This window comes from Bidens hawaiensis, unplaced genomic scaffold, assembly GCF_021521415.1.
Source record: "Bidens hawaiensis isolate Kalapana, Puna unplaced genomic scaffold, B.hawaiensis_p1.1 tig00000001_1, whole genome shotgun sequence".
In the NCBI taxonomy this organism is placed as follows: domain Eukaryota; kingdom Viridiplantae; phylum Streptophyta; class Magnoliopsida; order Asterales; family Asteraceae; genus Bidens; species Bidens hawaiensis.
In genome coordinates, this window is record NW_027491014.1 from 7,089,901 (window position 1) to 7,106,287 (window position 16,387).

Consider the following 16,387-nt stretch of genomic DNA (forward strand, 5'->3'; position numbering starts at 1 on the left):
CTATAGATTGTTTTGCCGAAGACTTTAAGAATTTTACCGTTGACGAGCGGGATGCGAATGAATTTATCAAAGAAAATGACTTCGGCACGGTGAAAATATAACCAATCCATGCCTACTATGACATTGAAACTTCCCATTTGCATCGGGATGAGATCGATGGAGAAATTATGATTAGCAAGAATCAAAGAACAATCGCGGACGACGAAGTTTATGGTGATAGAATTTCCATCGGCGACTTCAACAAAAAAAGGTCGAGAAAGCTTGATTCGAGACACGGCAAGTTTAGACTCAAATTTCAAAGAAATAAAACTTCTATCGGCACCCATATCAAATAAAATAGAAGCCAAACGATGGTTCACCAAAAACATACCGTTCACAACATCGTTAGCCACTTGAGCTTATTTTGCATTCATCATGATAGCTCGCCCTTGATTTCCATGGTTTCCTTGAGGTACTTGAGGGGGGGGGAGGAGGAGGTGGTGCTTGAATTGCTTGCACGGGTTGGATGGCTTGCGTGGGTTGGATGAGTGGTGCATTGAGTTAGGGAAGTTGAGGTTGGTAGGTTTGGACTTGGTAGGCTTGGGTTTGGTAGTAGGGTACGGTCATGGTTTGGGCTTGGTTAGCGTAGGCTAAGCGAGGGCAATTGTTGTGGAAATGGTTAGTATCGCCACAATTAAAGCAAGCTCGGGGTTGTTGGGGAGGATTTTGTGGGTATGGTGCAAAACGGTTTGGGGTATTTTGGGAAGTGGTTCTTGGTTGATTGGGTTGGGTTCGTTGTGCGGATCGACATGTGGTGTTGCGATGACTGAATCGGTTACAAAGGTTACAATGGCGACAAGGCAAGTGTGACGGGTGGTGAAGTTGACAATTGTTGCATAGTGGGAAAGTACCGGTATAGGGTTTTCGGGTTTGTTGAGGAGCTTGAGGTTGTTGTTGATGTTGTGGTTGGGTAATGGAAAAGTTTCGGTGATTGGTTTTGGGTTTCTTTTTGTTGTTGTTGTGGCGGGAGGAGTTTGAGTAGTTGATGGCTTGGGGTGGTGGGTCAACTTTGGCTTGTGGTGCGGGTTCGGTTTTGCTTTTCTCACTTGACTTCTTGAGGGTTATGGTACCCGCCTTCACATGGTTCTCAGATAGCGCACCGGCTAGAGTAATGGCGTCCTCAAGGTTCACGGGTTTGGTACTCATTAATGAGTCCCAGATTTGCATAGGTAGACCCCCAATATATATATCAAGTTCACGTTCAGCCGGGGTAACCAAATGAGGGACGAGGATGCTCAACTCATGGAAACGGAGTGAGTAGGCGGCATTATCACCACTTTCTTGCTTTAGGTTCCAAAATTCCTCCTCGAGCTTTTGGAGCTCGTGTTTAGGATATAATTTCTTCATCATGAGTGCCTTGAGATCGGACCATGGAAGAGCCATAGCCGTTTCCGATCCTTGAAGGTGCATAACACTACCCCACCAGGTAAGAGCTGTTTACCTAAACATGCTCAAAGCGAAATTTATCTTTTTCGCATCGAGGCACTTGCTGTGTCGAAACACACTCTCAATCAATTCAAACCATTGCAACAAAGTAGTCGCACAGTTTGTCCCAAAGAACTCGGTTGGGTTAGCACTAATGAATTGCTTAAACAAGTAGGATGCGGGTTTGGGTTCAACGGCTGGGGGAGGTTGGGTAGCTTGGATTTGGGTTAAAATTTCGGGAATCACTGCGACCATTTGTTTGACGACGAAAGCAGCCATGCGTCGGTTGTAGTTCTTGCGCGGTTGGCGTCTTATCGGAGGCATGCTAAAAAAGTTATAAAGAAATGGAATAATTTTGAGGTAAATAGAGCGAATATCAGGGAGTATAAAAAAACAAAATAAAAGTTTAAGTTTGATTGTGAATTCCTAGAGTTAGTGAGGAGGAGATGTTAGTGTTGAAAAAAATTATATAAAACTTTGTATATAAATAACAACTTGTAAACAAAGCGTAAATGATTTTTGAGAGGTCATAGCTTGAAAATTGAGATTTTGAGATTTGTAGAGTTGGAAAGTCGTACATGAACCACCATGATTGGTTATTCTGACAATAAAATATGTTTTTTATAAAACACCATGTTGGAGTCTAAACATGTGTACGTACCACCCCGTCTTTTTCTTGTTCTCGACTCAAATAAAGATTGTAACAAAAATAATAAATCGGAATACAACGTCATGTCAAAACTCTAGTCCACGAACCACCATGGATCTATTGTTTCAACACCAAAAATTTAGGATGGCGACCGGAATGCTCGCATTCGACTACTTAAAGTATTGACACGTATAACATGGTTCGTTGGCCAAGAAAACGACCACTACAATTTAACCATCCCATGTAAGTAAATCACCTTCGATTCTGGGAATCTTTTTGTCAAATGGTCGTTTCATAGTGTCTCGCTTTCTATAATGGCTACAAACCCGATATAAATGAAACATTTAAGGGATTTTAAACAACGGGATTCAAGTTAGGCTTGTAATCCATAAAACACAATAAAAATCTATGTTTTTGCGTTTTAAGGAAAGGATACCTTGAGCATACTATGAAAGTGTGTGTATGTGAACATTTATGATCTTTGTTAAATTAAATAAGTTTATAAATAAACATGTGTAATGAACAATCAAATAAGGTAAACACGTATAAGCACACGTATAGGGATCTTAGAGCAAAAACTATACTAGGTCGTTACGTCTAACTACCTATCTTATAGTCTTGTGGCTCTTATAGCAATCTGTCACATCCTGACCAAAGGCGGCGGAACATGATGGGATGCAACCGATTTCCCAAATACACAAGACACTATTTAAAGTGACAATATTTAATTAACTCATTTAATTTCACAAAATCATAAGAAGCCACAAAACATGTTCAAACAATAACTGAAACAAAACATAGCAAATAATACAGTGTTCATTTTTGCTAATATCCTAACGGTCTTGATTACGTTTTCCCCATGTCTCGAGTCAACCGAAAGTCAAACCAATAACATTGCATAAAATTAAGTTTATCAACACAAAGGTTTGTGAGCAATTCCATATTTTTTGAACAATATGTATATAATAAGAAATTTCCACAACTTGCATACGAAACAATAAAGAATAGCAATAATTTGGATAAATGAAATCGCTAATAAGAATACATTAGCGACACCTTGCTATAAGTGAATACCAAATAGTCTAGGATTTTGTATGAAATCGTTACTTAGAATACATTAACGACACCTTGCTATAATAGAATACCAAATAGCTAAGGATTTATGAATCAACCCTCCAAAAGCGGCAAACACATTAGCATATAGGCATGTAAGAATAGAACACAAAATAGAGCATTTATTTAAGTAAAGTATACAATAAAGTTTACGGTTTAAGACTCAAGTATAAAACATTTAGTTTGAATAAGTATGCAATATCACCCCCAAAACGACAAATGGATAACGGGGAATGAGAGTACTCACGTTCAAGTAATAAACTTGAAAGATTGGCGATTTGGAGATTAACCGGAACGACGAATTTAACGAACAACACCTAAAAGAAAAGAAGTCTTATATTAGAAAATTTGTTTTGAAAGTCTTTAAATAAAAATAAATGATGAGAAATGTAAACAATTTAAAGTTCAAGGTTTAAAATGTAAAAGTTTAAGAAATTATAACAATAGTCCTATAAAAATATACGTTTGCTCGAAACCGGGTTAAAGTATCTAGCCTTAATATTTACTCAACCTATGTTAAGTAATAAGGTGGGTAAAAATGCAAGAATGCAAGTCCTTTTATAATATAGATACTAAAACGAGTTTTAACGCGTGTTTGGGTTGTTGGTTCGAGTCTTGATAATTGGTCAAACCCAAATTCAACTTTCCAAAATAATGAATGTTATTAGATAACTCAATAAAATTTAATAAGACTTAATCAAGTATGTAGTTCTCTTGTTTTAGAACTAACAACGTTCGTTAAGCGAGTGTTTGGTTTGTCGGTCCAAACTTTGTTATGAGATCAAGTTGGATCCAACATTTCCAAGTACTTAAGAAAATAATTAAAATCAGTTTATAAAGTATTTTTAAAGATTTATACAAGTCTTGATAGCTAAAACACACTTGTGTGTCTTAAGCGAATGAAAATCGGTTTAGTTCGGTTTGGTTCGGTTTCAATCTCACATTAAGTTCATGGATGGTTGCCACATGCCCAAATATCAAAGAACTTGTATATTAATTTATAAATGATGATACTTATGTTTTACAACCAAAAAGTTAACAATAAAGTCTTTAAACGAAAGTTCGGTTTTCGGTTCGGATCTTGTTTCGGGTTAAGACTGAGGTTAGATTTCACAAACCCATAACCATAGAACTTATAAAAATGATTTTAGAAACTTAAATCTAACATAAAGCATGTTTAAACAATTATAGTAAGCAAAGTTTGGTTTACGGTTTAGAACTATTTACGGTTAAACCGAGGCTAGTCTCTACAAACTCATAACCGTATAACTTCATAAATACGATGTACAAACTAAAATGAGCAGAAGTTAAACATGATTAATATGTATAAACAAGTTATATAAGTATATATATATATATATATATATATATATATTTATATATATATATATATATATCAAGGACTCGAAAGTCCTCCATGAAGCCTTGCCTTACGAGGCCCGACACTCCACCGACCGAGACCGGGGAAGTGACCACCAAAGGAAAAACGGGGTGTATATTATATATATGTTGTACAACAAGCTTCAAGTATTAACAAGTTGATTAAAGTGAAAGACTATGGTTAGTTTGACTTGGGAAGTCAAACTACCAAGAATGTGAAGAACAACCTTTAGATCTTAAGAATTGAGAGAGAATTTGGAGTAAGAGCAAGTGTAAAAATGAAGAAGATGGGTGAGTATATATAGGGTAAGGGTCAAGGGTTCATTCTAAGGTTCTGTTTCATGTTTGCATGCAACTAGGTTGGTTAAACAAACAAGCAAAGCACAAAACAACAAGGAAAAACTAAAATAATACTGCAGCTAGCACTAGGCACTGCGCGACCAGCCCCCTGCCTTGGCCGCGCGATGCGGCATGTTTGGGGTGGGGTGGGTTGGCCCAGCTCGTCTTGCGTGGTTCGTTATGCGTCTCGAAAGTTTGTTTTAGATGTAATTTGATCGTTTTAAAGGAGTTTTTGAATCCGTAAAAGGGGTTTTTCAAATTGAACAAATGGGAAAGATTTAATAACATAAAAATCCAGTATTTTATATATTTGAAATGTTCGGAATATAAATCGGGTCGGTTTACAACATAAACAATTACAAGATAACCCGAAATTGACGAATGTCACATTGGTTACCAAGCAAGGACTAAACGGTTGCCGTAAAAATGGACATTGGTTGCCAAAGTAAACAAATAACGTTCAAATAAAGCAAGTAAGCAAATAGCAAATTAGGCATTAACCGATATACACACAAGGATTAACAGTTCTGGTTGCCAAAGTAAACAAATAACGTTCAAATAAAGCAAGTAAGCAAATAGCAAATTAGGCATAAACCGATATACACACAAGGATTAACAGTTGTGGTTTTGAATATTAGATAATAGTTAATATATAAGATACGCACATGTCCCCACAAAGGTTTAATAATAAGTAAAAAGGGGAGTGAAATACTCACCTGATCGGATGAACGAAAGATAAATGAGGATGATGTGAGAAAGATGAACCATTCGGGATACACCGACAAGGATTCATAGTTAAATATAATAATATAAATTAATTATAAATGATATAACATAATTTAATGACTTAAGATTTCGATGTGATTTGAGTTATGATTGAGATTATGGATTTCAACGGTCGATTTCTAGGGATTATTTGTTATTATGAAAATAATATTATTAATCATTATTTAATTAATAGAACCTATAATCTAATTAATTTAAATAAATATGAATTGAATATAATATAATTGTATAATTATTTAAATACTATTTAAATAAATGATAAGCAGTTGTAAATGTGTACATAAGTAAATCTAACTTGTAATATATTAAATAATCTAATATGAACGTTAATATACATGTATATCATACAATATATAGCTTGGACTCTTTAACGAAATCTAATTTTATAAATATAATTAATACATTTAAAACACCTTGGTTCTAATTTTTGTTTAAATAACAATAATACATATATATCATATATGAATATAGGCAAATTGGAAAAAAAACATATCAACGACGAGAAAACATAAATAATGGTGTCGGGTTTAAAATCAAAATTAGGTTTATTTAAAACAAATTATACTTGTAATGCATTTTTAATATTATATACACACACACACATATATATATATATACCCAAAAAAATTATCTATAACGTAAGACTTTAAAGTGTCGGCTTTAATAGAAAAGATATTTATTTAATTGTTAATATTAATTTATCATTTATTAAAATAAATTATAATAATGATTAACAAATATTGATAAAGGAAACAAACCTTAAAAATATTTAGGGTGGCCGGGTTCGAACCCACGACCACCAACTCTTAACCCCCCCCCCCCCCGGGCACCAACTAACTGCTATAGAATACCATTTGAGCATTAAACGAAAACAATTCGTTATAACCAGAAAAGAGCAGAACTCCCCAAACCCTAGATCTTACAATCCGCTAATCTATTCATTGTTTGTTAGATTTAGGTTGGCGTTATTGATTTGCGATTATAAACGAACATATTATCTATACTAATTACCTGAAACGAAGAGGTATTGATGGTCAATTCGATCGAAGTAGGGACTACAAAACGTGTATTGTTATCGTCCATTAGAGATTGGTATAAAGCAATAAATGTTGGGGTTAATGTTCGCGAGAGGAAGAAGGAGATGTACGTTTTGTTTAATTGAATCCATATTTAACTGTTAATGGTGTAAACGAAGTATGATATATGACGGGTTAGCTATTTTTATGATTATATATCAATTTGGTCGAGTTTTCCTAATTTGTTTGTCGGTGAGGTTCGAATCACACGTATAGACGATCAACCAGAATCAATTTTAGTTATAGAGCGTAGATTACTGATATACATCTATTTATACATCTCGAATCCCTTGTAAAGTTATGATTTATTTAATGTTTTGAGTTCAGTTTAATTCGTGTTTTGTTAATCTTTTATTATTTAAGGTTTTGAGTCAAGTATTTTATATTTATCATGTTTTGAATCGTTTGGTGTCTTGCATGTTAAATTTAATTCTTTCTATCATTTCATGCGAAGTTTATGTTCGTTTTGCTCGTTAATGATTACATGATTAGTTCACTTAGAGTTTTGATTTGTTTTCATGTAGATGGTGGCTTGAGAGTTAAGGAGAAGAAGGTCTAGAAAGTTCAAATCGTTACTTGGAGTTCAAGAAAAAAAAAGATTAATCAAGATTTTACAAGATCTAATAAAATAAAAAAGAAAATTCGAAATTCCCACCTAGGGCAAGCCGCGCCGCGCGACCATGGGAGGCCAAGCCCGTCGCGCGGCGTGTAGGGGTTTTGTTCAGCATTATTTTGCGTTTTTTAAGGCCAACTCGTTTATATATATATATATATATATATATATATATATATATATATATATATATATATATATATATATATATGCAAACCTAAACGAATGGAGAACTTTGGGCAGCCGATTTTGAGAAGAAAACCAAGGGTCTGGAGGAGTTTTAAAGCTAGGAATCAAAGAGGATCATTAAGCTTTCATACGGGTGTTCAAGGGTCGATTAAGACGGGTTCTTTCGTTCTTTTTCATTGTTCTTGTTCATCATCTTCCATGATTTTACTCTTTGCTTTTTGTTCTAGTTATTTGTCTTTGATAATGACTATGCTAGGCTAGACTTCATGTCTACCTAGGTTTGATGAACATGTTTGACGCTTGGTTCTTGCTTTGGACTATTTTTTTGATTATGGTTTCGTTATATTAATAGTAAAAGACTTGATTTTGCTTTCATGATGCATATGAGTGTTTATTATCTTGGTTGATTATTAACTATTGCTTCACTTGGATCTTGTTTTCTATTGATTGTGTTCTTTAGATATTAGGGTTCATGTATAGTCATTACTTGGTGTTTTGATTATTATGGTTGAATAGGCCTATTAGATCATAGAAGCTTGTTAATCGTTGATTAGGATTTTAAATGTTTTGCTAAATTTCAAAAGCTGTAAGGTGAGGAGTTGTTCATGTATCTTGGTCAATCGCATGCTAGGATAGATTAGTGACAATATTCTTGCTTATTGTGTTGATCCTTGTTCATGATGTCGTGTTTAGCTTATCAAGTTATCTAGGGTTTAGTGTTTCGTGAGATTGCTTGCCTATGATACTATTAATTAACCCTATTTGATAACTGTGAGGAAATCAATATAACTGATTGCTTAATAATCTAATAATTATTCTTTGGGATGTCATTTGATTCGGTCAAGGGTCCTTTAGGGTTTGTTAGGTGAATATATTTAGAAATCAGTTTCCATATCATGTTATTTGTCCATTGCTTGATGATTGTTGATGTAACATTCGTTACTTTTCAAACCCGAAAACTCGGACCCATTTTAAATTTTCAGTTTTGTTCTACTTAAATTTATATATTTTTATAATATTATTAATTAATCTTAATTTTCGTTTCATGTATTTTATGTGATCATTTCTATGCAATTATACTTTTCACCACCCTTGTAGTATTACATACTCATTTAAAACTTTCATAATCAAGATCAAGTATTTTTGTACATGTCTCATGTAATTTACTAGAATTATTATTTAACTGCTACTACTAATTTTATTATTATTATTATTATTATTATTATTATTATTATCATTATCATCATCTTTTCATTTTATGCTACTTAACTAATAAAAAAAATTAGTATATGTTTTAATTACATAAAGTTTATTAAAATTGTTAAACCTTTTGAATGCCCCATTAAAATATTTTTAAATTGTGTTTTAATTATATTAAACATGATTTAATTTCTTTAATTACATAAGACATAACAACTCTATGTTTTTACTATAAAAGGAGGACAAATCCTCCATTATTTTCGCACCTCAATACATTATTTTCTTAAGCTTAAGAGCACGAACAAGTAAGTTTTATGATTCCATGTATTTTATAGTTTTTGTTTTGATTTAATGTTGAATGTTCATAATTTGTTCTTCATGATCATGTTACTTTTATCATAAAAATATTTTATTTTGGTTTTAAGAATCATTATGATCATGGATATCCAAGATAAACACTTTGATTTTTCTAAATCTTGAATCAAACCTAGTTATTTTGCAAGAACAAGCAAGAATATATATATTTATGTAAATCTTATGATTTGTTGATCATCATAAACTTATAAACGTTCTTTCAAATAAGATGATTTATAAAAATTTCCTTTATTTAAAATATTTTACAATAAATATAACATATTTCATATCTTTAAATTAATAATTGAGTAAGTTAATTATTTTTTTTATCTTATTTCAACATAAACTAATATTTATAATTTCTTTAAAAGAATTCATATATGCAAAACATTTAAGTTAATTAATTAGTAAATTAATTATTTATCTTACTAGAATAAAATAAAACATTTAATCATTAATTGTTATTAATATTGATATTTAATCTTATATTAACAAGTTATAATTATTTATCTACAAATCATCTTCAACTAATAAACATCAAATGATTTATTCATTTTTGTTAAACTCATTAAAATCCCCAAGTATCCATTTACCATAAGTTGATTAACTTTATAATTCCGGTAGCTAGTCCTTGAATTTTTGTACCTTCGTTATTATTTATAGTTTTGTGAGATTCAATTGCTTCGTTTGTTAACTCGCTTTCGGTTATTATTTCAAGTTGTCTCCAATAAGGTGAGTTTCTCACACCCCCTTTTTACCTTTTTACTTTTTTGGGGTAGCATATATATCCTATCAAAATTCAATTTCGTTTATTTATTATTTACAAACTACAATTCGAATCATGGACTTGTGTGTTTACTTGTTACTTGCTCAAATATTACGTGCATGGATTTCTTCGATAAGTATGATCATACGCCCCCCTTTTCACCCATGGACCATTTGTTTCTAGTGGAAAAGGGACTCCGATCTGAGTACGTTGATGCACAATCCCAACTGGAAAAGACCTTCATTTATTCTTTACACTCATGGACCATTGTTTCTAGTGTAAAGAACCCTTATGTGTTTTTCACAAGTTTTCATGGAATTGTATGGTTTTTATGTAGTATTTAAACTGTGTGAACTCACCAACTATTCAATTAGTTGACTTTATTTTATATATATGCTACAGGTATTTTTATTAGATGATGAAATGAAGAGGATACTAGAAGTTAGGTTATCTAGATAATAAACAAGAAGATGTTTGTTTTGTTCATTTTCCCTTGTGTTTGTTCATTTGAAATAACTTGTGTACTTGATGCTTTGGAATGAATTAATGATAATATTGTCACTTAATAGTGTCACATGTGTTTTGGGCAATCTGTACGTCACACTCAAGCATTTCCGCTTTAGCCGGGGTGTTACAGTTGATTCATGGGATTCTTACCTAGGTAGATTCCTTCTCTTATTGGTTTCGATCTTGTGTTTCATTGCTTGTTTCTAGTTTACTTGTTTATTTATCTTCTTAGTTTAATATTAGTTTAAAAACCCCCTTAAAACATTAACAATAAATAGTCGTGTCGTAAGTCAAGTCTACTTAGTTAATTAACGTAATTTTTAGAGTAATGTGGGTTCGGTATTCCGGACTTACTTCGCTTTAGTACAATTGACCGGTTCACTTGTCGGTGTTTTGTGTAGTTGAGTCTTAAGTCTAGTTTTTATTACTTGTTTAATTTAGTTAATATTTAATTGACTGTTTTTAGCATATCAAGTTTTTGGCGCCGTTACCGGGGAATCTTAGCGATTGCGTTATTAGCTTTAATTGGACTTAATTGCTACATACGTGCTATTTGTTTGAGTCGTAGGAGTCTAATTTAGTTTTAGTTTAATTTTATTTATTTTTAAGTATTAGAGTCTACTCACTTGGTCTGTTGCGTTTTTCAGGTTTATGTCACATCTTCGTTCGCAAGGACCACCGCTGGAGAATCTGGAATTTTCTCAGTTGAAGACCGAGGCTAGCTCATCAGCAGAAAACAACCGTCAGAACCCGCATCTACACCAAATTCGTCAACAAATAGTTCACCACCAGAAAGTCCTAGAAGTCAACCAGACGTCCCAATGGCCGACAATAGGACAATTGCTGCTCAAGCCTTCGATGGCTCAACCGGAAACCAATCATGCGTCGTCGTTCCCGAGATTGACAATCCCAACTCATGGCAGATTCCGTCATATGTCATGAACAACATCGTCCAAACTAATCAGTTTCATGGGCGTGATGACGAGGATGCACCGGCTCACATTAACCGACTTTACCGCGTTCTTAAAACTTTTAATTTACAAGGTGCTACCGAAGATGCTATTTTCTTACATCTGTTTCCGTTTTTACTTGCAGGTAAAGTAGCTACTTGGCTTGACATGCAGCCACCTGGCACGTTCACCACTTGGGAAGCACTACGTTCTGCATCTATCAAGAGATACTTCCCACAGGCTAAAGCGGCTATTCTTCGCGATCAGATTCACTCGTTTCACATGGAGCCGGGGGAGAAATATTGTCATGCTTGGGAGCGTTTTCAAAACATTCTAGCTCGTTGCTCACAGAATGGTCTCACAGCATGGGCTCTTGTGGAGGAATTTTACAACGGGCTGAACAACGAAACCCAAGTTCGGTTCGACACGGCTGCAGGAAGAAGTTTATTGGCGAGGAAAAATGTCACCGAGTTTAACGAGATGTTTGAGAGGTTTTCTCAATCCGATTATGCCAAAGTACCATATCGCGGGAATTCCTCTCCCGTTAGCAGTACATCCTCATACGCGCAAGGTGTACACCAGGTTAATCTGGATACGAGTGTGGCAGCTGCTTTGGAATCACTAACTAGAGAGGTGAAGGAGCTGAAGGCTAAGGTGGACAGGTGTGAGTTCTGTAGAGGTGGAAATGGTACATTGAAGTGCCCAGTGATGAATCAACAGGTCGATTTTGTTGCTGGTCAGAATAGGTTTCGCAACAATTACAACAACAATAATCAGAATTGGAACACCTACAAGAACCCGAATCAGAATAATTCTAATTGGCGTCCGTCAGGCGCCCCAACCGGATTTCAAAGTTCTTTTACTCCAGGACAAGGTCAGTACTTTAATAATAATAATACCAATAATACTAATGTTCAAAATAATGTACAGGATTCGAATGGTGGAATTGGACGTTTGGAAGAGACGATGAAGCAAATCCTGGAGAGAGACCAAGCTACACAGAAGAAGTTCTCCGAACATAACCTCCTTTTAAAGAACCAACAGTCTGCTATTCTTGATATTCAAAGGACTGTTGGTGATATTGCTCGTCTTTTAGAAGAAAGGCCCCCAGGTCAGTTTTCGGGTATTCCTCAAACTAATCCGGCTGCTCAATTGAAAGCCTTCTCCACTCGTAGTGGTAGGGTTTTTGGTCCGGAGGTAGTTAGTAATGAAGTTGAGAAAGATGGGGGCGATGAATTGATGGATGAGGAGAAAGAGGTAGAAGCTCCGGGTAAGTCACAAGGTACAACACCAATTATTGAGCCACAAGTTAAGAAGAAGCCGGTTGGAGTCCGGACACCACCACACATCATTGACCCTGCTTATGTCCTGTATCCCGCTCGTCTAAAACATCAACAGTATACGAAAGATTACGGGCATTTTCTCAATATATTTAGCCAATTGAATGTCAACCTCCCATTCGATGAAGTTCTCCAGCATATGCCTAAATACGCCAAATTTTTGAAAGACCTTCTTAAAAGAAATGATAAGTTGGAGGAGCTGTCGACTGTACTGCTAAATGGAGAGTGTTCTACAGTAGTCCTTAATAAAGTACCGGAGAATTTACCCGACCACGGTGATTTTACCATTCCATGCCTTTTCGGAAGTGAGACAACGTGTCAAGCATTGGCCGATCTTGGAGCTAGCATAAACCTCATGCCACATTCTTTGTATGAAAAGCTAGGCCTAGGAGAGCTCACCCCTACTCGTATGACGTTGTCTTTAGCCGATCGTTCTGTAAAGTATCCGAGGGGTGTCGTGGAGAATTTGCTCGTTAAGGTAGATAATTTGGTTTTCCCCGCGGATTTTGTTGTTTTAGATATGGAGGCCGATGAGAGAGTTCCTATCATTTTGGGTCGTTCATTCTTACGTACCGCTAGGGCAATCATTGACGTGGTTGAAGGCAAGATCACTCTTAGAGCCGGTGATGACAGCGCCACTTATTTGGCGAAGTCCATGAGACATCCGAGTGGTCAAGACGGTCTCATTGATCCATGTCACCCAGTTTACTCGATGGAATCAGTTATCTCGGGCATGGGCCCTAGTCTTGAGAATTCCCGTTCGGGGAATAGTAGTGTGAAAAAGGAGCGAGAGGTTTCTAGTTCTCGAGAAATGGTAAAGTGTGTTGGAGGAAAACGTGGTGAAAAGCGTAAATTTGAGAAGGTTCATGGTGTTAAAAAGAAGAAGACCAAGATTGATGAATGGTCGGGTCGTGATTCGGAATCTTTGTGGGCATTGGAGTTCTACCGAGGTGGAGGAAGCTCCACTCAGTCCGCCACGTGTTCGCATAACAATGGTTCTTGAGTGAAAACTCAAGTGTAGAGTTTGTATATTTCACTTTATTTTATTTTTTATTTTCTTTGAGTCACTAACGTAGTTTTTGTAGTTCGACTTTGTTTTGTGTTTTTTGAGTTTTTCTAGTTTGGAGATTGAACGAGCTAGAGAGGCGATCCCCAGGTAAGAATTTAATGAAAAAGACAAGTGTGGGGATGGAGTTGCAATGGAACCGTATACTTTATATTTATTTATTTTCTCCTGATTATTCATGTTTTATATATTTGTGGGTTGATTGAAATACTTTGAATGCATAATATATATAATTATGATAAGATACAGTTTTAGATATGTTTGTTTTGTTTTGCCGCTTACGTTTGTGTGTGAGAAGAAGGAGATACTGTTATGCTAAGCACGTTTGTAGTTGGAGGACATTCATGGAAAGAAGACTTTGGCATCATGTTTCATTCGCATTTTACCAGCTAAGTCTTTTTCATTATTTAGCTTGTTAACTTTTTATTTTGCTTTTGTTTTTTATTTTTAGGTTTTTAGTTTTTTTGTAGTCCGACTTTATTTTTAATTTTATTTTTATTTTAAGTCGTCCTTATCCTTGCATTGAGGACAATGCAAATTTTAAGTGTGGGGATAGGATATTTGAGTCGTAGTTTAAAAAAAAAATAAATAAAAATTGAAAAATGTTTAAAAAAAATGTCCCTTGAATATAGTTTTTGCGTTAAAGTGGGAGATGATATTTATCAGAAATTGGTTTTTCAAACTACTAATTATATGAGATAAATAAAAGAAAGCGCACTTAACTTGGGATGTGTCGATAGGCTCAGCCTTGAAAATGAAAGGGAAATTTGATAAAATGGGTCGGAAATCTCTTGTGGGTAAAGCGTTTTGTCCGTAGAAAATAAGTAATGAAAGGTCGGGCCATACTCAAGCCTCAATTCTTGGTATGAAAAGTGGAAATATTATAAAGTTTGAAAAATTTGAATACTTTATCATATGATGCTTGGGTAGGTTTAATGTTAGAGTATGTCGTGTAGCCTGTAATATAAATCCTAAACTGCTAGTTTTAGTGTTTTACACATCATAGGCGTATGGTTTTATAACCTTAAATCTTGTATTGATGGGATGCCCCGGGTCCGGAGACTATGGGTCTGTATGCCGACTATTCATCTGGGTATTCACAATTCCAAATGGGGTTGTGAATATTTAAAATAAAGCTAAAAAAGAGCAAACCTGCAGATTTCTGCCACATAAGTCTTTAAACATGATCACAAATAGTACAAAAGTACAAATACATTACAGACTTGATCATCCACGCTGTTAGCCATGTGGGGTCCCCTTTCTCGCGTCTCATTACCATTAAGAAGCGGACCACAAGGGACACGCTACAAGTAAGCCCTACATATTTAAATTTTGCATACTCACCTATGATAATGGTTCGGTGTATTGCTTGATAACGGGGGTATGTCATGTTGTGGGGAACACTAGCTATAAATTAATTGAACCTTAATCATATCTAATGGCTGCTTGGTAGACTTTGATGCTTAAGCTTAGGTGGATAAACAATAACCTTGATCGTCTTAACTATTCATGAAAAAAATAGAGCAACGAAAAGTTTTAAATCTGCTAATTTTGAGGTTTAAGTCAAGTTGGGGTGCTCTGTTCCGGTAAAAGCTGAAAATAAGCGGGTCTTAATTGTGTAAACCACTGAGTAATATTATTGTCGGATCTTATTTGTCCCGGTAAAGATTAAGGCATGGGTTTGAGTGGACAAAAATATCGGTGATCGCGGTTTTTACGTTCTTCTAAGCTTTAAAATTTAACCTGTATGTTTGTAAGACTGTAATTTTCCGATTCTGATCCAACTGCATCAGACTTTTTCAGGGACGAAAAAAAGAGTAAGTGTGGGGATATTTGATATACATCTATTTATACATCTTGAATCCCTTGTAAAGTTATGATTTATTTAATGTTTTGAGTTCAGTTTAATTCGTGTTTTGTTAATCTTTTATTATTTAAGGTTTTGAGTCAAGTATTTTATATTTATCATGTTTTGAATCGTTTGGTGTCTTGCATGTTATATTTAATTCTTTCTATCATTTCATGTGAAGTTTATGTTCGTTTTGCTCGTTATAGTTCACTTAGAGTTTTGATTTGTTTTCATATAGATGGTGGCTTGAGAGTTAAGGAGAAGAATGTCTAGAAAGTTCTAATCGTTACTTGGAGTTCAAGAAAAAAAAAGATTAATCAAGATTTTACAAGATCTAATAAAATAAAAAAGAAAATTCGAAATTTCCACCTGGGGCAAGCCGCGCCGCGCGACCGGGGGAGGCCAAGCCCGTCACGCGGCGTCTAGGGGTTTTGTTCAGCATTATTTTGCGTTTTTTAAGGCCAACTCGTTTATATATATATATATATATATATGGATGCAAACCTAAACGAATGGAGAACATTGGGCAGCCGATTTTGAGAAGAAAACCAAGGGTTTGGAGGAGTTTTGAAGCTAGGATTCAAAGAGGATCATCAAGCTTTCATACGGGTGTTCAAGGGTCGATTAAGACGGGTTTTTTTGTTCTTTTCATTGTTCTTGTTCATCATCTTCCATGATTTTACTCTTTGCTTTTTGTTCTAGTTATTTGTCTTTGATAATGACTATGCTAGGCTAGACTTCATGTC